The sequence below is a fragment of the Stegostoma tigrinum genome, unplaced genomic scaffold (assembly GCF_030684315.1).
Source record: "Stegostoma tigrinum isolate sSteTig4 unplaced genomic scaffold, sSteTig4.hap1 scaffold_88, whole genome shotgun sequence".
NCBI classification, from domain to species: Eukaryota; Metazoa; Chordata; class Chondrichthyes; order Orectolobiformes; family Stegostomatidae; genus Stegostoma; species Stegostoma tigrinum.
The window spans coordinates 1,090,646-1,113,816 of NW_026728813.1; the positions used below are offsets into that span (position 1 = coordinate 1,090,646).

The 23,171-nt window shown below is 44.1% G+C and overlaps 1 protein-coding gene across 1 annotated transcript in view; it reads right to left on the bottom strand.

Moving 5' to 3' along the window:
* LOC132209342 (uncharacterized) overlaps positions 1-16,785 on the bottom strand; it is a 76,436-nt gene extending 59,651 nt beyond the window's left edge. Inside the window, exons 1-4 of the mRNA XM_059644462.1 lie at positions 16,693-16,785; positions 11,837-11,896; positions 10,160-10,324; positions 5,627-5,739 (exon numbers count right to left, since the gene is read on the bottom strand). The gene's annotated coding sequence lies outside the window, so the exon portion shown is untranslated. The remainder of the gene's footprint in view (positions 1-5,626; positions 5,740-10,159; positions 10,325-11,836; positions 11,897-16,692) is intronic.
* Between the last annotated feature and the right edge of the window lie 6,386 nt (positions 16,786-23,171).

Genomic DNA, 23,171 nt, shown 5'->3' on the forward strand with positions numbered 1-23,171 from the left:
ACCGCAACCCATTTCCCTCAGTCACTGCAACCCATTTCCCTCAGTCACTGCATCCCTTTTCACAGAGTCACTGCACCCCATGTCACTCAGTCACTGCAGCCCATTTCACTCATTCACAGCATCCCATTTCACTCATTCACAGCTTCCCATTTCACTCATTCACAGCTTCCCATTTCACTCAGTCACTGCATCCCATTTCCCTCAGTCACTGCATCCCATTTCCTTCAGTGACTGCATCCCATTTCCCTCAGTCACTGCATCCCATTTCTCACAGCCAGTGCATCCCATTTCACTCAGTGACTGCATCACATTTCACTCACCCAGTGCATCCAATTTCCCTACATCCGTGCATCTCATTTCCCTCAGTCACTGCATCTCATTTCCCTCAGTCACAGCATCTCATTTCATTCAGTCACTGCATCCCATTTAGCTCAGTCACTGCATCCCATTTCCATCAGTCACTGCATCCCATTTCCATCAGTCACTGCATCCCATTTCCCACAGTGACTGCATCTCCTTTCCATCAGTCAACGCATCACATTTCACTCAGTCACTGCATCCCATTTCATTCAGTCACTGCATCCATTTCCCCACAGTCTCCGCATCAGATTTCACAGAGACACGGCGTCCCATTTCACTTAGCCACTGCAACCCGTTACCCTCAGACACAGCATCCCGTTTCCACAGTCACTGCATCTCCTTTCCCCAGCTCACTGCATCCCATCTCCATGGTCACTCGTACCCGTTTCATTCAATCACTGCCTCTCATTTCCATCACTCACTTCATCCCATTTCCAAAAGTCACTGCATCCTACTTCCCTCAGCAACTGCATCCCATTTCCCTCAGTCACTGCATCCCATTTCACTCATTCACAGCTTCCCATTTCACTCAGTCACTGCATCCCATTTCCATCAGTCACTGCATCCCATTTCCATCAGTCACTGCATCCCATTTCCCACAGTGACTGCATCTCCTTTCCATCAGTCAACGCATCACATTTCACTCAGTCACTGCATCCCATTTCATTCAGTCACTGCATCCATTTCCCCACAGTCTCCGCATCACATTTCACAGAGACACGGCGTCCCATTTCACTTCGCCACTGCAACCCGTTACCCTCAGTCACAGCATCCCGTTTCCACAGTCACTGCATCTCCTTTCCCCAAGTCACTTGCACCCATTTCATTCAATCACTGCCTCCCATTTCCATCACTCACTGCATCCCATTTCCAAAAGTCACTGCATCCCATTTCCCTCAGTCACTGCATCCCATTTCCCTCAGTCACTGCATCCCATTTCCCTCAGTCACTGCATCCCATTTCCCTCAGTCAGTGCATCCCATTTCACTCAGTCAGTGCATCCCATTTGCATCAGACACTGCATTCAATCTCCATCAGTCACTGCACCTCACTTCACTCATTCACAGCATCACATTTCACACAGTCACTGCATCCCATTTCCCACAGTCACTGCATCCCATTTCACGCAGACACTTCATCCCATTTCACGCAGACACTGCATCACATTTCACGCAGTCACTGCATCTCCTTTCCATCAGTCACTGCATCTCACTTCACTCATTCACTGCATCCCATTTCACGCAGTCACTGCATCCCATTTCACACAGTCACTGCATCCCTTTTCTCATCTGATGCTGCATTCAAGTTCCGTCAGGTACTGCATCCCACATCACTCAGTCACTGCATCCCATTTCCCTCAGTCACTGCATCCCATTTCACTCAGTCAGCGCATCCCATTTCCCTCAGTCACTGAATCCCATTTAACTGAGACAGTGAATCTCATTGAACTGAGACGGTGCATCCCATTACCCTCAGTCACAGCATTCCATTTCCCACAGTCACTTCATCTCCTTTCCCTCAGTCACTGCATGTCATTTCCCTCAGTCAATGCATCTCATTTCCTTCAGTCAATGCATCTCATTTCCCTCAGTCAATGCATCTCATTTCACTCAGCCACTGCATCCCATTTCACTCAGCCACTGCATCCCATATCACTCAGTCACTGCATCCCATTTCCCTCAGTCAGCGCATCCCATTTCACTCAGTCACTGCATCCCATTTCACTCAGTCACTGCATCACATTTCACTCAATCACTGCCTCCCATTTTCCTCAGTCACTGCAACCCATTTCCCACAGTCACTGCGTCTCCTTTCCCTCAGTCACAGCATCCCATTTCACTCAGTCAGCGCATCCCATTTCCCTCAGTCACTGCATCCCATTTCACTCAGCCACTGCATCCCATTTCAATCAGCCACTGCATCCCATTTCACTCAGCCACTGCATCCCATTTCACTCAGTCACAGCATTCCATTTGACTCAGTCACTACATGCTATTTAACGGAGACAGTGAATCCTATTCAACTGAGACAGTGCATCCTATTTCACTCAGTCACTGCGTCCCATTACCCTCAGTCACTGCATCCCATTTCACTCAGGCACTCCCTCCCAAATTCAGTCAGTCACTACCTCCCATTTCCCTCAGTCATTGCATCCCATTTCACTCAGTCACAGCAGCCCCTTTCACTCAGTCACTGCATCCCATTTCCCTCAGTCACTGCCTCCCATTTCCCAGTGTCACTGCAATCCTTTCCTGCAGTCACTGCAACCCATTTCCCACAGTCACTGCATCGCATTTCACTCAGTCACTGCATCCCATTTAACTGAGACAGTGAATCTCATTGAACTGAGACAGTGCATCCCATTTCCCTCAGTCACAGCATCTCCTTTAACTCAGTCACAAAATCCCCTTTCACTCATTCACAGCTTCCCATTTCACTCATTCACAGCTTCCCATTTCCCTCAGTCACTGCATCCCATTTCCTTCAGTGACTGCATCCCATTTCCCTCAGTCACTGCATGCCATTTCTCTCAGCCAGTGCATCCCATTTCACTCAGTGACTGCATCACATGTCACTCACCCAGTGCATCCAATTTCCCTACATCAGTGCATCTCATTTTCCTCAGTCACTGCATCTCATTTCATTCAGTCACTGCATCCCATTTCCATCAGTCACGGCTTCCCATTTCACTCATTCACAGCTTCCCATTTCACTCAGTCACTGCATGCCATTTCCCACAGTGACGGCATCTCCTTTCCATCAGTGAACGCATCCCATTTCATTCAGTCACTGCATCCATTTCCCCACAGTCTCCGCATCACATTTCACAGAGACACGGCGTCCCATTTCACTTAGCCGCCTCAACCCGTTACCCTCAGTCACAGCATCCCGTTTCCACAGTCACTGCATCTCCTTTCCCCAAGTCACTGCATCCCATCTCCACGGTCACTTGCACCCATTTCATTCAATCACTGCCTCCCATTTCCATCACTCACTGCATCCCATTTCCAAAAGTCACTGCATCACATTTCCCTCAGTCACTGCATCACATTTCACTCAGTCACTGCATCTCCTTTCCATCAGTCACTGCATCTCCTTTCCATCAGTCACTGCATCTCACTTCACTCATTCACTGCATCCTATTTCACCCAGTCACTGCATCCCATTTCACACAGTCACTGCATCCCTTTTCTCATCTGATGCTGCATTCAAGTTCCGTCAGGTACTGCATCCCATTTCCTCAGTCACTGCATCCCATTTCCCTCAGTCACTGCGTCCCATTTCACTCAGTCACTGCATCCCATTTCCCTCAGTCACTGCATCCCATTTCTCTCAGTCACTACATCCCATTTCCATCTGTCAGTGCATCCAATTTCACTCTCTCACTGCATTCAATTTCCATCTGTCACTGCATCCCATTACCCTCAGCCACTGCATCCCATTTATCTCAGTCACGGCATCCCATTTCACTCAGTCACTGCATCCCATTTACCTCAGTCACTGCATCCCATTTACCTCAGTCACTGCATCCCATTTATCTCAGTCACTGCATCCCATTTATCTCAGTCACTGCATCCCATTTATCTCAGTCACTGCATCCCATTTCACTGAGTCACTGAATCGCATTTGTTGTTCTCACTTGAATGCAATGATCATGAATCTCCTCCAATGGCTGGTCATGTATTTCCAATGCAAAATTTTACCAAGTTTTGATTTTCAATTTTGATTACATGTGTCTCCTCTAATCTATAAGATGCTGCAATAAACTCAAATTTTATAAATCATAATTCAACCACCATTACCTACAGAGTTAATTTCATCAAACAGATCCAATTAGAATTGTCACATTCCCAAATCCTGATTCAAGTTTTTCTAATTATGGGCCACGTGGTTCAGAAAAAAGACACTTCGAGTCAGAGAGATGTACAGTAGGGAAACAGATCCTTTGGCCCAATTTGTCTGTGTTGACCGGATATCCTAAATTAATTTAGTCCCATTTGCCAGCATTTGGCCCATATTCCTCTCAACCCATCCTATTCATATACCCATCCACATGCCTTTTAAACGTACAAGCCTCCACCACTTCCTCTGGCAGCTCATTCCATACATGCACCACTATGAAAAAAATCCGGTCCATTTTAAATCTTCCCTCTCTCATTTTCAACCTATTCTCTCCAGTTTTGGATTCCAGCAACCCGGGGAAAAGATCTTGGCTGTTCGCTCTATCCACGTCCCTCGTAATTGTATAAACTTCTATATGGTCAGCCCTGAACTCCAAAGTTCCAAGTAATCGCTGCCTGTTCAAGCCCACGGTATACCTCCAACCTCCGATGCTGGTAACATCCTTGTAGATCTTCTCTGAACCCTTTCAAGTTTACAACATACAACAATACAGCGCAGAACAGGCCCTTCGGCCCTCAATGTTGCGCCGACATCCTTCCTCTCGCAAGGAGACCAAAAGCGATTGCAGTATTCCAAAAGCAGCCGAACCAACGTCCTACATGGCTGCTAAGTGATCTCCTAACTCCTATTCTAAATTCACTGACCGATAAAGGCGAGCACACCAAATGTCTCCTTCATATCCTTTCTACCGGTGGCTGTACTTTGATGGAACTACGAAACTGCACTCCAGTGTCTCTTTATTTAGCAACACTCCCCACAACCTTCAGTGTATACGTGCTGCCCTGATTTGCCTTTCCAAAATGTAGCACCTCACATTTGTCTAACTTCAACTCCATCTGCCACTCCTCAGTTTATTGGCCCTTGTCAATGTCCCATTGCATTCTGAGGTGACCTTCTTGGCTGGCTACTACACCTTCAATCATTGGGAAACTTACTAACCACACCTATTTTCATATCCAAATCATTGCATCACTTCAACTCCCCTTCCACTCCGTGGACGACATGTCCATCCTGGGCCTCTTCCAGTGTCACAATCACACCACCCAGAAACTAGAGGAGCAGCACCTCATATTCCGCCTCGGGAGCTTCCAACTCAATGGCCTCAATATGGACTTTGCCACCCTCAAAATCTCCCCACCCGTCAGCCTCATCCCAAGACTAGTTCCTCCACTCATCCCCGCCTCCATGACCTGTCCGCCTTCTCTCCCACCTATCCACTCCTCCCACCTCACTGACCAACTCCCACCACTGCTTGGAATTATTCTTCTTTTCACACTTCATCAGCTCGATGTTATTTCTAAAATCTATTTTCCAATTTTGGAAAAAGTGAGATAAAGAGAAGTAAAAGAAGTTACATTCTTACCACTCGTGAAATCTCTGAATATTCTTCTGTTGAAAGGCCGCCAAGGAACGATGCAATTCTTTTGTCACAAACGCTGTGAGGGAGACATCTTTTTCGGTTCCACTAACTCCACCCTAAGGAAGACAAACCCACGTAACATATCTAGTGACTTAAAGCATACTCTATTGTTGCCCAAGGTGGAGAGCTGGATGAACACAGCAGGCCAAGCAGCATCAGAGGAGCAAGAAAGCTGATGTTTCGGGACGAGACCCTACTTCAGAAAATTGGCGCTGGAGAATCTGAGATAACAAGGTGTAGAGCTGGATGATACTGCTTGACCTGCTGTGTTCATCCAGCTTTACACCTTCTTATCTCAGATTCTCCAGCATCTGCAGTTCCTACTGCCTCTATTGTTGCCCTTTCACTTTACTGAACTAATATGAGCCAGTAGTTTTGTTTAGGCCCGTGTAATCTTACAGTTATTGGCCTGTACAAAATTCTGAATTAATTTTGATCGACTGACGGGAGGAGAGATTAATTTTATAGAAATTTTTGTTTTCTACCAATTTGCAGAGGGCATCGTGGGCGATTGAAGGACAGTGTTATTATCCTCCTGGTCTGCGGACTGCATCATTACCAACTTGCCCATTTGCATATACATACAATATTCATTATGTACCAATGAAACATAATAAACCAATACTGCGTACTAAAAACAACGCTCACATATCAATGGAAATTTAAATATTTATCATAGAGTTTGAAGGATTGAATTCAATGATACAAAGCAAAAACCAGTGAAGATGAGTGCAGTTGGTCAGCACTTTTGCCACTAAGTGGAGGTTGGCAGTTTGAGGCCACCCAAGAACAAGCAAGCTCTGTCGAACTCCAAGGGCAGCACGGTGGCTCAGTGGTTAGCACTGCTGACTCACAGCGCCAGGGACCCAGGTTCGATCCCACCGTTGCGTGATTTTGTGTGCAGAGTTTGTACATTCTGCCCTTGCCTGCATGGGTTCCTGCTGGGTGCTCTGGTTTCCTCCTACTGTCCAAAGATGTGCAGGCTAGTTGTATGGGCCATGCCAAACTTGCCCATTGTGTTTCGGGATGTGTAGATTAGGTGTGTTAGTCATGGGAAATGTAGGGTTACTGAGGAAAGGGTCGGGGAATGAGTCAGGGTGAGATGCTCTTTGGAGGGTGGCTGTGGACTTGTTGGGTCAAAAGGGGCTTGTTTCCACACTGTAGGGATTCTATGATATGGAAGTATCTTTTGAAGTGGGCATTCATGGGTATGCTGTAACAGAGACCTTGTAATACTACACAACAAATATTTGGAACTAGACTGTCAATTCAGACATAGCATCAAAAAAGGTCATGGAAGTTGTCACCGATATAAAGCAGGATTGATGAAAATCCAGCAGGAAATGGTGTCAAAAGGCACAGTATCTTTTATTCACCTCCAGTTATTTTGTCCAAGGCACTGGATGCTGGCAGGATTGAAACATTTAAGAAATGCTTCACAAATCACATATAAGGACCTGCACATCTTTGAACAATGGGAGGAAACTGCAGCACCTGGCAGAAGCCCCTCGCAGACGCGGGGAGGACATGTCAATTCCACACAGATAGTTACCCAAGACTGGAATCTCAACTGGCTCCCCAGTGCATGAGCAGCTCTAACCACTGAGCAACTACCTTGCCCAGAAGGGGTTTGAAAAGCGCATACATTATTTCCATTAATAGTTGGGGTAAGACAGATCCAATCCTCTATGTCCAATCAAAATAACATATCGTAGATATCATGACAACAATCATAAATGATTTTGAATAAGTAAATCAAAAAAATAGAAATTGTTTCCAAGCCTAAATACTAGATATGGTGCAGTTAAGATGAATAGCGCAACAACAAAAAGGCCATATTTTATGTGACCATCGGTAACACTTGAAAACTTGCAACAATATAGTCACCAGTAGAGATCTGGAGTGGTTTGATGATGCACTCCTTCATACACTGGAATGAAACTCCAAAGATCACAAATTCTCCTTCAATACCGTGTTATAACAGTGACTGCATCAACCTGTGTTTATGGGCCTGACTGGAAGCCCACACAACACGCACAAACAAAAATATAATCTAAGGTGATAGGAGAAATAAATGTATGTATGCAACGTCTTTGAAAAGCAATCATTTCGAGCAGATGCAAGCCCATAAGGAATCTCGTTTCGCAGATTATATTCATTTGCACTGCAGTTCACGCCAGTCAGAATCAGTTTTCCTTTCATGACAGGTAACTAAAATGTCCAAAACAATGAACTTTGTTTGATCAGAAGATTTTAAGTAAGGACTATGTCTTGTGTGAGCTGACGGCATTACGGGATGGAGAAGGTACACTCACTGCTGGCATCTTGACACCATTGAATGAGCAAGCGTGGACGCAAAGGTTGTAACAGGTAACAATTGTACAGGCAATATCTTTTGAGCTCCTTCCGAGCAGGCCTGTAATACTCTAAAGCTGTGCTAGACCCTCACTTACTCCACCTTACGTATGCTGCCTTTTTCTTTTCGACAAGAAGCACCTCTGCACCCGTCATCCAAGGCTCCTTAATCTTACCCCTTCTTACCTGTCTCAGAGGAACAAATTCATACATCACTCGCAACAACTGCTCCTTGAACAGCTCCACATGTCTGCTGTGCCCTTTCTGTGGAACAATTGCTCCCAATCTCTACTTCCCAACTCCTGTCTGATAGCATCATAGTTTCCTTTTCCCCAGTTAAATATCTTCCCCTGGTAACTGCTCCTTTCACTTTCCATGGCTATGGTAAATGTGAGGCTGTCGTAGTCACTGTCGCCAAAGTGCTCTCCCACCACGACATCTGACACCTGTCCTGGCTCATTGCCGAGCACCAAATCCAAAATGGCCTCCCTCCTCGGCCTGTCCACAAACTGAGTAAGGAAACACTCCTGAACACACCTGACAAAAACGGCACCATCCAAACCATCTGCACTCAGGAGGTTTCAATCTATATTGGAAAAGTTGAAGTCACCCTGAACAACAACCCTGATACGTTTGCACTTTTCAACTATCTGCCGGCCAATGAGTTCTTTGATCTCTCAACTGCTATTTGGGGGCCGTAGAAAACCCCCAGTGAGGTGACTGCTGCCTTGCTGTTCCGATCTTCCACCCACACTGACTCAGTCGACAAACCTTCCTTGGCAACCTCAGCCCATACCACCGCAGTAGACGAGTCCTCAAAGGTTCTTTCAGCCGCCGTGAGAGTGTCCTTGACCAACAAAGCCACACCTCCCCCTCTTTTGCCACCTTCCCAGACCTTAATCAAAGATCTAAACCCTGGAACCTGCAACATCCATTCCTGACTCTGCTCTATCCATGTCTCCGAAATGGCCACAACATCCAAGTCCCAGGTACCTATCCAAGCTGCAACCTCACCTAACTTATTCCGGATACTCCCGGCATTAAAGTCGTCACACTTCAATCCAGCTTGCTGTCTGCCAGCACACTCCTGTGACAGTGAGGTCCTGACCATGTCCTCCCTACGCTCATCCTCCTGTGTACTAGGACTACACCTCAGTTTCCCATCCCCCTTCTGAGCGAGTTTAAATCCAACCGAATGGCACTAGCCAATTTCCCACCCAGGATATTCGTGCCCCTCTGGTTCAAGTGGAGACCGTCCTGTTTGTACAGGTCCCACCTTCCCCAGAATGAGCCCCAATTGTCCATGTACCTGAAGCCCTCCCACCTGCACCATCCCTGCAGCCACGTCTTCAGCTGAAATCTCTCCCTGTTCTTTGCCTCGCTATCACGTGGTACGGGTGACAAACAGAGATGACCACGCTCTTTGTTCCAGCTCTCAGCTTCCACCCTAGCTCCCTCAAATCCTGCCTGGCATCCCTATCCCTCTTTCTACCTACGTCGCTGGTGCCTACGTGGACCACGACTTGGGGCTGGTCACCCTCTCCCCTCAGGACCCTAAACACACTATCCGAGACATCACGGACCCTGGCTCCTGGTCGGCAACACACCAATCGTCAGTCTCTTTCGTTCCCGGCAAATCTTCTATCAGTCCCTCTAACTATTGAGTCCCCAATGACTATCACTCTCTTCCTATCCCCGCTTCCCTTCTATGCAAGAGGGACAGACTCTGTGCCAGAGACCTGCACCCTACTGCATGCCCCTGCTAAGTCGTCCCCCGGAACAGTATCCAAAACGGTATACTTGTTTTTCAGGGGAGCGACCGCAGGGGATTTCAGGGGAACGACCACAGGGGAAGGTTGGTCGAGCTACACCGGGTAAACGTACATTTTTGGCTGAAGAAACATGTGTTTCAATGTGAGCTAATGGAAGAAGCCATGGAGTCAAAGCTAAACATTTCGACAGTAAGACAACCATTCTTAAAAGCAGCAGACAGCATGAAAAAGAAATCAGCGGCTTTAATATCCACTTAAAATTTGTGGAATATCAGATGGAATTTTCTTATTGACTCCATTGTGCAATCATATCGATCTAAAAATGTTAACTGCATTAATTAATACTAACCAGAAACGGACTTTGTAGTAAATGGTTTGACTATTTTCTGTATCTGGAACATCCCTTTTCCTTCTCCAACGAAGATCGTACCAACCTATGGTACCAAACTCTGAGTCAAACGGACGGGACTCGTAATCTTTAAGTTCCTCATCAAAACAGTCTCATTGTATGGTTCTGTGCAATAAAAGAGAAAGAATAAACATGTTTCCCACAATTTTGCTGATGTTTACGAACAGAATGCACAAATTCAACAAGTTTGAGCTGGCATGTCTGCTTCCTCCAGCCTGTTTAAAGTGTTCCATTCAATGTGAAATTTGTCATAAGTTTTAGCACACAGGTCTACTTGATCTGTGCCACCACCTTCTATTAGTCATACATGCTTTCCCCACCTTCCTGTAACACATTCCTTGAAGTGTTCAATGAGATTTTGATTTTAAATCTTATCGTCATATTCTTTTGATTCTCAAGCATCAATGAATCTGATGTCGCCGCCATTCCATGCAGTGCATAGCACGTCAAACAGGAGTCTTACTCTTGCCATGAGCACTGAGGGAGTACGGGATCATAACTGTCTCATAGTTCAGAACGAAATTCTACATGTAGGGCTATGTAGAGTCATGCAGTTAATTTTATTTGACATGCTATTTCTTTTCTTCACAAATATGCTGGATTTAAAGTGATCTTCACCCTCATTTAAAATGAATCCAATATCCAACCATGTATAAAACAAGCATATCCAAATTTTAATTGGAGTTTAGTGTTTCACAAATATATTACTTTCTTAAAAATTATATTTGAGTCAACATTATCATTTCATTCCCTGACAGCGGGTGAATTTACTTTTAAACTCCAATTTTCCTTCGGTATTAACGGAGAGGTGAGCCTTTTTGCAAGCACCAAAAGGCTGCACCAGTTTATGCTAAAACTTACGGAACTGTAAGTTTCACAAATATGTTCCTATTAAACACTAATTCCTATTGAAGCAGTATGAAGCTAAATTCATTCAACTGGACAGCAAAAATGGTCAAGATTTTAAAAGCAAGCAACTATTTTGAAGTCACTCTTCGAACTAAATTCCATCTTGGTGTGTGAGAGTCCATAGGTTCCTCACTCTCAAAGAACCATTCAAACTGTCATGCAATTACTGAAACACACAGACAAAAAACATCAATGTTAACAGTCACTAAGATTTTGAGAGTGATTTGGAATTCATATTCAATACCCGCTGGGGGAAATCTGTTCCAATCTGGATAGTACTCACTTATCACCATCCCACCTACCTTCCCCAGCACCTCCTCCCCCTCCACACTGTTTGTTTCTGAGCTCCCTTCCACCCTCCATTTCTGAGGAAGGGTCCTGACCCAAAACCTCACCTTTCTTGAGCCTCTGATGCTGCCTGCCCTGCTGTGTTCCTCCAGCTCCACAATGTGTTATCTCAGACACCAACATTGGCAGTTCTTACTATCTGGATAACTCATTCTCACCTTGTAACAAGTGATTTATACTCATTATCTTTTCAGATTACGCATGTACATGTATATACTTAAATATACATATTGCACTTTTATGCCTGAACCACTAACCTAGAGGATATTTTAAAATAGTCTCTTCATATCTGCATGAAAGAGAAATCATCAAGGTCATAACTTTCATTTTAGGAATAACTCGAACATTCAAAGTACTCACAGTCAGTGTCCCATTTACTTGACCAGTCAACTTGATGTGAATCTTTCTTCCAAGCGGAAGCTTTCACAACAATTATATTTGAGAATCAAACTCTTCATTGCATCACCAATATTTCCTTGTCTGTTTGAAACATAAGATAATGAAATAATCATGGACAGATTGGCCAACAGTGTAATTTAATGCGTGTTACAACCATTGAAGTGATCTTTAAAAAGCTGTTGTCACACAACACACCACTTTTTGAGATGCAGTGATGAACATACTTCCTGAGACGTAAATAATATATGCCGAATTAATTCCAAAGAATACATTTACAATTAAAAAGAAGCGAAAAATCTCTTTACATTGTGATGCTTGTCAGATTGCTATTCGTCAATGGAAATCGTTCAGAACAGTTATTTATTCCCAGATGAAAAGGAAGTGTAGACATTTCATTTTCAAATCTTATCCAAGAGAGAAAAAAAAACGCCTTCATGAATGCATTGTCAAACAAGAAGACTCAGAAAAAAAGTCATTTGGCCCATTGAATTTCCTCCATCATTCGCTGAGATCATGGTTGATCTCATGACATTTATCACGACACAACATTTCCACCAAACCCACCTTACAGCTAATACATTCCGATCCAAGTCACATCCTGGTAAATCTCTGTTTCTGTGCCATGCCTTGTCTTTCTAAATATTTTTTCAGTCATCGACAAATTTAGCCACAGCACATGCACCTCTTTCCTCCAAGTCATAAATAAACAAGCACAAGAGCTGTGGTTCCTTCAGCGCGACCTCATTTCTTACTGACAAGCCAACCCTGGCATCTCTGTCCATTTGTATCGGAGATAATGGGAACTGCAGATGCTTCAGAATCCAAGATAACAAAGTGTGGAGCTGGATGAACACAGCAGGACGAACACACAGAAGTAGAAGGGTCTCGGCACAAAACGTCAGCTTTTACGCTCCTGAGATGCTTCTTGGCCTGTTGTGCTCATCCAGCTCCACGCTTTGTTATCTCTGTCCATTTGCCTGTTCTTTCTATCGGACATGAATCATTGGATATTTCGTTCCCAACACTTATCCCCTAACAACCACCTCTCTGTGATACCCAGAGTGATGTATCTGTCAATTTCAATCTGCTCCACAAACTCATTCACTTTGTTTCATACACTCCCTGCAATTCAATACAAGATCTTCAGTCTGGCATTTACAGCCACCCTTCTTATCTGCTGCAGCTGAAGTGAGATTCCTGACCATTTCGATACTTTTTGTCCTATTACTTGCTCTGGAAACTTTGCTGAGCACTTACCAGCTTCTAACTTTTTCCACAATTTTCCATGCAACTGAGCTCACCCGCTCCACACTTTTTATTTTAACGCCCTACCCCAAGACCGAGCTCTGTATTTTGCCAGGATACTTGTCCCAAAATGATTCTCGTCGAGCCTATAACAACAGAACGACTCCCTCCTTCCCCATATCGATGCCAATGTCCCATGAATTCAAACACATTTCTGCCATGCCACCATTTGAACAATGCATTTGCATCTATAATTATGCTCACACCGTGCCAAATTGCTCAGATAATAATCCAGAGATTATTACCATTCTGGTTCTGCTTTCTCATTCAGCACCTCAGTGCTCATAATCCCTCAGCAGAACCTCTTTCCTCTTTCTTCCATATCAATGGTACCTGTGTGGACCACAAAAGCTAGATTTCTACTCCTCCCACTTCAAGTTCCTTTGTAGCCGAGATGGAATATCCTGAACCTGGGCACCAGGCAGGCAACTCTACTTTCGAGACTCTCGATCCTAGTCACAACGAACAGTGTTCATTCCCCAAACTACACTACCTCTGATTATAACTACATTTCACTTTTTATCCCCTCCTGAATGTCCCCCCTGTACCACAGTGCTACAGTCAGTTTACTCATCTTCCCTATACCCTGCACTCTCATCCACACACGAAGAAAGAATCTCAAACCTGTTAGATAAGATCAAAGGCCAAGGTTCCTTCTGCACTACATCCTGGATCCTTCCACCTGCCCTGTTCTTTGTCACAGTCTCGCGTCTCTGGCCACTGACCGAGTTTCAGCTAGTTAATCTAAGGTGTGTGACTGCCTCCTGAAGCACAGCATTCCCTGGTAACTCTGCCCCACATGATTTGTTGATTGGTCGAAACTGAGATTCCAGTTCATCAACCCTGAGCTGGAGTATGGGGTCTGACCACTCCCCCGTCATGTAGGAATAAATCATCATCTGGCCTGGCATCTCCATTTCAATTACTTGGATCTTAATTTGATTTGAAAACATTCTGGTCTTTTAGTTTGTAGCCTGTAAATATTTCTCCGATTTACTTTCAATCTGAAAGCTACCGATAATAGATTCTTAAACCAGTAGCGATCACCAACCAATGAACCTGGTTCACCCTCTAGGTCCCTGATTCTGGCTTCAATTCACCCTGTCTCAACAAAAACTGCTTACGAACTATCAGGCAAAAAAAAGCAAGCAAATGGCACCTCTTACCCTCTGCGCTGACTTGCCACATTGCCACCAAGTTCCCCAAAATATATATTCATTTGGTGCATTTCACTCGAGATGTGATCTCTCCTTCCAGAACATGCAAAGCATACTGAACCATCGCAATATACTACCTTCAAAACCTCAGCTCTCAGCTTATTACTTTTGAGTACATTCTCAAATGCTTTCTCCAAGTCCAAACACAACACATTTACTGGTTTTCCTCTATTAATTCTCCTCCCAAAACTTCCTCCAAAAACCAAAACAAATTAGCCAGACATAATTTCTCTTTCAGCAGGCTGTGGTGATTCTGTTTGATTAGATTCTGATTTTCCAAATGTCCTGCTATTATTTTCTTCACAGTTGATCACCACATATTTCCAACAATAGATGTTAGGCTGGTTCGGTTGTAGTTACCTTCTTTTTGCCTCTCTCCTTTTTAAATAGGAATGTCACATCAGCATTTTTCCAGCCCTCAGATGCTACTCTCGAATCTAAAACTTTTTGGGAAATTACAAGCAATGCATACACCGACTCTGAAGCTCATTGTTCAGAATCTTAGAAAGTAGACCATCACGGCAAAGAGTCTAATCTGCTTTTACTCCATTAGATTGTCCACTACAACTTCTCTCATGGTAGTGATGGTGTGGTAGTGATGTGTTTAATTCCTCCCTGTATTCTTTAGTAATAAGGGGATCCTTGAAGTATCTTCCGCTGTAAAGACTACCCTTTTCTCATTGTCGTTGTTCCTTGATTTAAAAATTAACCTGACCATCTCAGCCGAGCATATAATTAATGGCATTACCTCTAAAACCTTCTCTGCCAAAGTGTTCAATAGATTGCGACAACCTGAAAGAAGTAATTCTTCCCCTAAATTAATAGGCAACCAATTTGAAAATGTGGCCTCTGGTCGTAAAATCTTTCACAATGGGAGTAATCTCTACGGATATACACTATCAAGCCTCTTAAGCATCTTAAATGTTGAAAAAATAAGATTTGTTTCAATCTCATAAACTCCAATGAATGTCGTCCCAGCCCGCCCAACTTTCCTAAGCATGGCAATCCCCTACGCCATTTCCGAAATCAACCCAGTCAACATGAGGTGTACGGCCTCCGCAGCATTCACTCTGTGGCCGTCCATGACTTTTCAGTTACCATCTTGCTGCTACGACTCTACTTCTATGTACGATGCAGTCCTCTGTCCATCCTAACATACTACGCTTGAACACGTGGGCTCTTTTCTTTTGAGACACCTTATGAGCTGTACCTTATCAAATGCTTTGTTGAAATCTCAATGTCCGACATCAACTGGTGGTCCTTCGTCAGTAATGTTTGTTTCCTTCTCAAAGCACTGTAGCAAGTTTGTCAAGTATTATTTCCCCTTTATGAAAGGATGTTAACTCTGTAGGATGTTATAGCACACTAAGTACCCTGTTATTTCATCTTTCATTGCCGGCATGAACATCTTCCCAGGTTGACCTAAATTGGCAATACTTGCTCACTATTTTATTGAAGTATCTTTGTAATAAAGGTGTTATGTTCACAATCTTTCAATCCTCTGAGAATTTTCCACAATCTAAGGATTCTTGGAAGATTATCATCAGTGCCTCCATTGTATCTGTAGCTGCATTGTTCAACATGAGAGGATACAACTCATCATACCCCTTGGATATTTTCTCTACTGATTGGAGTCATGTTTGGAATTCTGTGCAGTGACATTCACTTTTAACAGTTTGCTAAATACTACCAGGAACAGAAATTGCGATCCAGCTGCAACTCAGCTAAAGCTTTCAGCACAGAAGAAAGTCTTTGAATTCATTTTGACCCAAATAACTCCTGAAAAGGGCAATACAATTTGCCTCAGTCCATAAATGTTCTTTCTCCAACATCCTGAGATGCATTATCTGTATTTCTTCAAATTTACCACAGAATCTGTTTCAATCACCCTTTCAGCAACACGCATGACAACAATTGGGCATTCTTAGTCCCCCTGTAGCCTCCATTGCACATGTGCATTGTTAGCTGATTATTTGTTTGTGTGCCTGCTTTTTTGCTCAAATGGATCAAGTTAAGTTCGTGTTCTTTTGTCATCAGAACTCTTGCCTCCTCACTCTCATCTTCCTTGTTTTATCCCTTTGCTGGAATATTTAATTTGTCGACATATCTGAAATATGTTGTCGAATGGATTGGGTTTTGTGCCATTGCATTCCCCATAGCCCATCTACCCATCCTGTTGCTTGTTCTAACAGTTATTATCTTGCAGAGTGGAAAATGCAGTTTGAAAGCAATGGAACATGATTGATGAAGAAGTTGATGCATAAATTGCTGCGATCTTCCAAACTACAAACTCACCTTCGATTCTTTCTCGGTCAGAGCATTATGCCAGCGCACATGAATCGTGTTCTCAATGGGACTTCCAAAACCATGGAATTGAATTTGCATGTTGATTTCTTCTTCTCTCTTCAGAAATGCAATGTCGTATCATGATGAAGCTTCCAAGGCAATGATTGTGTCCTTCAATGAAGGGAAAAGTGACTTTTAGATTCATGGAAATATTTCAGTACTTCCACATACATGAAATGCAAACATTCTCCCTGCATGCTGACCCAACTCCGCAAGGCTAGGGCATGACCCAGTCTCATTTTAGTGAATCTTTCTGATTTTACATGCCACGGGATAATCATTGCAGTGTAACAGAAATGTTGATCATGGAAATTTATCAGTGTTTTAATAAATAATGGCAAATTTTCAACATCTTGCAAGTGTATGAAGGCTCAATCTCATGACACCTTGCCTGCTGCACAAAGACATTCTTACACTGCTTTCAATGTTAGGGCTCAAACAAAACACAATCATTACACAAATGCATCAACACGCTACTTTCAATAGGATCTGGCGCAGGCTTGGAGGGCCGAAGCGCCTGTTCCTGTGCTGTAATTTTCTTTGTTCTTTGACCAGATAAAAAGGAATAGGGAGGTGTATAACAGTCATCAAGGGAACAAGAGCCCCTGTGGACGCACTAACGTCAACCAGGCCACCATCCCCAGCACTGAGGCACTGACCATCCTCGATCAGCTACAATGGGCTGGACACTTCATCTGTATGACTGACACGAGACTCTCCGCATGTTCTCATCCCAGCTTCAAAAAAGCAGGCGAGACCCAGATGTGCAGAGGAAGCACTCGGTGATAAACTCAAGTCCTCAATGGTGAAGTGCGACATTCCTGCAGACACCTGGGAATCGCCGGCCTAAGACGGCCTAAAGCCTGAAGAGCACCTGGAAAGGCATCAAACACTTTGCGGCTTGCCTTTGGAAGCAGCGGAAGACATGCAGCCACACCAACACCTCCCTCACCCCTTCCCACGACTGCCTTCTGCCCCGAGTGCAACAGAGCCGACGGTAGCTGCATCGGTCTGTGCAGCCGGCGATAAATTCAGCCTGAGAGTGGGAGAGTGTCATCCATATCTGCGAGAAACCACCAAGATGATGATGATGTATAGTGTGCAGGGGCATCTCGTCACAGCAAATCAGAGAACAAATACAGGGCAACAGAACACTGGTGACCAAGATTAGGATGAGGGAGAATCTCAAAATCTTCTACAAGTGTCTCAGAGGGAAAGAGAAAACCCAGGGAAAACCAGGTCTCATGAGGGATGAAGAGGCAAATGAACGGTTTGAACTGGAGGGCAATGTCAGGTGTTAAACGAGAATTTCACATCAGCTTTTACATGTGAGAAGGAGCACACAATTCTCGGACAGAATTAACAGAGACTGGGGAGATGTTAGGTGTTTTGGTGAATTTAAAATTGGACAAATCCCAGGTTTGGATGAGGTGTATGCCACGATGCCCAGGGAGATGAGAGAAAAAATTCCACTCGCCCTCATACAGAGCTTTCAAAAGTACCAAAGGACTGGAGAACAGGTAACATCGTTCCACTTATCAAAATGCGTGACAAACATAAAGCAGAGTATTACAGACCGGTGAGTATCACATCAGTAGAAAGGAAAATATTGGAGAAAATTCTGAACGGCAGACGTAATTTCCATTTCAAGAAGTGGGGTCTGATCAGCGACCGTCAGCATAGCTTTGTCAGAGGGAGGTCACGCCTCACAAACTTAGATGATTCTTTCAAAGAGGTGACAGAGTGTGCAGATGGGAGTTGATGTAGTGAAAATAGATTTCAGCAAAGACTTGGACAGGGTCCCAAATGGGAGCGTGGCACAGAAGGTAAAGCTCGGGGGGTCCAGGAAAATACAGCAAGTTGAATCCAAAGTCACAGATTGGTCAAATGGGCAGGTCAACGGTAGATGGAATGTTAACCCTGATCAATAAGGCAATTTGGACAAACTAACAAGGCAAGGAATCATTCAAAGAAATGCCAGGACACTAGGAAGATCAGAGGAATGGTGTGATCTTGGGGTGCTTGTCCACAGATTCCTGAACATGGAATGGCAGCTTAAAGGGACAGTTCAGAAAGCATATGGCTCAAGAGCTGTACAGGACTTTTGTTAGGCCCCAGCTGAAGTGCTCAGTGCAGTTCTGGTCTCTCCATTATAGAAAGGAGGTGTTTGCATTTGAGCATGTGTGGAGGACATTCATCAGGATGTTCTGAGGGGGTGAAGCATTTTAACTCTTTGGAGAGTCTGGATAAGTTTGCGTTAGCAATAACTGGCAATGCTGGAGTCTGAGATCACACAGTGTGGAGCTGGAGGAACACTGCAGGCCAGGCAGCATCACTGTTGCCGATCTCTGATTAAAGGTCTAGGCCTGAAATATCAGCTTTTGTGCTCCCGAGATGCTGCTTGGCCTGCTGTGTCCAGCCAGCTCCACACTTTGTTCTCTTGGATTCTCCAGCATCTGCAGTTCCCATTGTCTCTAGCATCACTGTTTTATCTGGATAAGGTTGGATTGTTTTCTTTCGAGTAGAGAAGGTTGAAGGAGGTCCTGAAAAAATTGTTTAGATTAATATGGGTAGGGGCGAGGTAAAAAGAAGGTCCATAATGGGGTCGGTCGGGGGGGCGGTGGTGGTAGAAGAAGAGATACATACATTTAAGCTAAAAGCTCAGAAGGAATTTCAGGAAAGAAAAGACACCCAGAAGGTGCTGGGGGGTTGGAATTCATTGTCTGGGACTTCAGTTGAGGTGGATAATCTTTTCACGTTAAAGAAAAAGGGTTGGTACAGCACGTAAAATGAAATAACATTCAAGGCAATAGGCCTATTGCTAGAACATGAGCCGAATGTGAACTTAGTGTGGCTTCAGTGGTTACAGACACAATGGAATGAAGTGCTTGTTCAATTCTGTACAATTCTCTGATTCTATGATTCTGGAGCAGGGGACAGTGAGTGGACAGCACGGGACAGTTCACCTATCTTCTCCTTTCTCCATCTTCTGTCGGCCTCCCCACTTCTCCCTATTTTTTACAGAATACCCTTCTCCTCCCCGGGTTTTGAAGAACGGTCTCGATCTGAAACGTCAGCTTTCTTGCTTCTCTGATGCTGCTCGGCCTGCTGTGTTCATCCAGTTCGACACCTTGCTCTCTCAGATTCTCCAGCATTGGCAAGTTCCTACTATCTCTTGAGGAAACTTACTTGTTTTTGCACCCAACCTGTGGTGAGAATGTGGAACGCACCGACTGTGTGGGTGGTAGAGGCAGAAAGCATGATAACATTTAACAAGTCTTTGATTGGGCATTTGCGATGCCAAGGCATACAAGGCTCTGGGTCGAGTGCTGGGAAATGTGATGAGAATAGTTCGGGACTTGCATCTTGTGAGGGCACATACAATTTGCTGAAGGGTCTGTTCCATTGCCACAGCACTCTATTATGTTGTCCCTCAATGATCCTGTGACAAGCAAGTGAAGGTTTACAGAAACAGATCGTTTTCAAGGACAATGCCAAGAGGAAAAGTGATGCACAGGCAAAGTGCATGTAAGAATTTAACCGAGGATTAACACCATTGAAGAACTGGTATTTGTGCCAATGCACCAAACCTGCAGATGAAAATGCAGTGTCCAGTTTGATTGCAAACAGCAACAACCACCAGTTAGTAACATGATCAATGGAAATATCTGAATGCCTGCTGTTGTGATCTCAAGCATTTACCTGCGTCGAGTGAAATCCACCACCATAGTTCTGTTGCATCGTTGGCCACCTCGCAATCGGTGTTGCATAGTCAATATCATTCCTTGACAATGCTTGAAGCAAGGCATAAGCAGTGGTTTCCACAGTCATCGCAGAAGCCTGTGCTGCTTCAAGTGGATCCGGATTCTCGTCCTCCAACAATGGAGGCTTTCCAGGAACCAACATCAGAATCTGTCATTTGAGAAAGGGATTAGCTGAGAATAAAGTTTACATCATATAGATTTTTGTTTGCATTTCACCAACATAACAATGGTTTTCTGGTCAAGATCCACCATTGTCTCACCACTGATGTCTATAACATGCTCCATACTTCCCGCTCAGTGATGGGTCCTTTTGTTTGGGAAAAATAGGCACCTTCGAATGCAAATGAATCAAGATGAGCTTTAGTTTCTCATCAGGCTACATGGCAGTTATTACAAGATGTTACGAACAAAAGGTGAAGAGGCAGATGAAACCATTCAGAGCATCAGTCTGGATGATCTTCTTGCCCTCATCCTGAGGAGGCATCACAGATCTTAACTTACACGCAATTCAAGTTATTTCACGCAATGACAAGACTGAATGTTCTGGATACTGCAAATGCCATGGCACCTGGCAGCATCCCACAAACTGTATTGGAACAATGTGCCCCAAGGTCAGCACACCAACAGTAAATGTTTTCCAGTACATTTTTAAACACTTGCGACACTCACATTTCAGAGAAAGATGACCTATCATGTAATAGTCAGACAAATTGTGCTGACCAATTATGGCCTCAATGTATTCTCAATCATCAGCAAAGTAATGCAACATCTGGATGACAGTGCTGTCAAACAGCTGCACACTAAGGTTCAGTTTCCTTTTTGTCAGGCTCACACTTCTCATAACCTCATTCAGGATTTACCACAAATACGATCAGAGATCCTGAGCTTGAAAAGGAAGGAAACTGCAATCTGTCATTTCCACCAAGCCAACTTCTGATTGAATGTGGTGTTAAGCAGAGGAATAGAAAATTGAGTCAGTGGCATTCACTGGATACCTGCACTGGCTGAAGTCATGTCTTCATTTGAACCAAAGTGGAGACATGAATGTTCATTGAATATTGTCCAGGTGTCCAGCAGAATTCATGACTTTTCCAACAGTGAAATCAACGATGAGAAAATACAGTGAGACTTGCACAACGATCAGGCTTGGCCTGATAAACGATAAGTAACATTTGCACCACACAAGTGCTAAGCAGCAATCAGCTCCAACAAGAGAGAATATGACCACATCACAAAATTCCATGTCCTTACCTGAACATCATCCTTACATTTTTGTTTTAAATGTACAAGTGGTATCCAAGCCATGCAAGGCTATGCGCCAGGTGTTGGAAATGAGGTTAGAAAAATTCACTGCTTCTCTTTGACTGTCACAGAATCCGTGAGCTTAAGAATTTAATTAAGTCTATCCAAGAGAGTTTCTTGACACAGTATATGGATAGAAGATGGGCCATGCTGGACTTTGTCCTGGTCAGGTAACTGGTGAGAAGGGTGGGAAAGCATTTTGGAAATAGTGATCACAACTCCTTCAATTTTAAGATTGCTATGAAGAAGGATAAGTCAGGACCTTGGGGGAGAGTAAATTATATCAATTTTAGGTAGGAGCTGGGGAGTGTTAATTGGGGGGAGCTGTCACATTTGCCATATGGGAATTGTTTAAAGGCCTGCTTATGAGTTTAGGATCAGGAAGGAGGAAGGACAACGATGGCGAGGTAAAGACCCTTGGATAATTGGGGAGGTTGTGAAGTGAGTCAAAAGGGACAAAAACAGAAATATGTCAGGTTTAGGAAACTAAAATCGAACAGGGCCGACATTAGAAAAAGCAGAAAAAGAAAGGGCGATGAAATGACCTTGGCAAGGAGGGTTGAAGGAAATCCCAAGGCATTCTGTGCATACATCAAAAACAAGGGGATAAATAGTGAGAAAGTAGGATCATTCAGGATAAAGGAGGGAACTTGTGTACGGAAGCAGAGGATATGGGCAAGATCCGAAATGAGTACTGTGCATCACTATTCACTCAGGCGAAGGGTGTGGAGGATAGTGGGATTTGTGTGGAGCATGCTCATATGATAACAGCATTTTGAGATCAAGAAAGAGCATTAAGGTGGATAAGTCCTCAGGACCCAATGGTATCTACTCAAGGATTTTGAGCGAGGTGAGAGAGGAGATTGTCGGGGCATTCAGCAATATCTTTGTATCCTTGGTAACCACTGGAGATGTACTGAGGACGAGCAAGTTGCTAAATGTTCTTCTTCTGTTCAAGAAGGTAAATCGGGTCAATCCAGGAAACTATAGACTAGAGAGTCTCTCATCGTTCATTGGGAAGCTATTGGACAGAATTCTTAGGGATTGTATTTATCTGTATTTGGAACAGCATGGCCCAATTAGGGACAGTCAGCATGGCTTTGTGCAGGGCAGGTCATGTCTTACTAAATTGATTGAATTTTTTGAGGAGGTAACTAATGTGATCATTGAAGATAGAGTGGTGGATATTGTTGACATGGATGTTAGCAAGGCTTAAAACAAGGCGCTTCACCGTAGGATCATCCAGAAGATTAAGATCCATGGGGTCCGTGGTCACTTAGCTGCTTGGATTCACAACTGGCTTGCCCAGAGAAGGCAGAGGGTGGTGGTGGAAACGTGCTTTTTAGGCTGCAGATCCAGGAC